The following is a 282-nucleotide window of genomic DNA, read 5'->3' as shown; positions in this document are numbered from 1 at the left end:
TAGTGATTTGGAAAACTCTAGACATCAACTATTAGATTCTAGAATAAAAAAAGAGGGTATTCTATTTAAGGGGAGATATACACCTAGGACCCGGAAAAAAGGTCATTTTTGTGAATTTTTTTAAGGAAAACTATTTGAAATTTCGGATTGGGACTTTTTTTGTATCTAAAAGTATACACATTCAGGAATATGTTCAATTTTTTTTATTAAAAAAAATCAGAAATTGACGAGGTTGTTGTATAATCTTCGGAGCGCCGTAAAAAAATCCGGGTAAACGGTGCC

This window comes from Trachymyrmex cornetzi, unplaced genomic scaffold (genome assembly GCF_001594075.2).
Source record: "Trachymyrmex cornetzi isolate Tcor2-1 unplaced genomic scaffold, Tcor1.1 scaffold727, whole genome shotgun sequence".
In the NCBI taxonomy this organism is placed as follows: domain Eukaryota; kingdom Metazoa; phylum Arthropoda; class Insecta; order Hymenoptera; family Formicidae; genus Trachymyrmex; species Trachymyrmex cornetzi.
The sequence above is the reverse complement of the archived record's forward strand: the minus strand, read 5'-3'. Positions refer to the sequence as shown.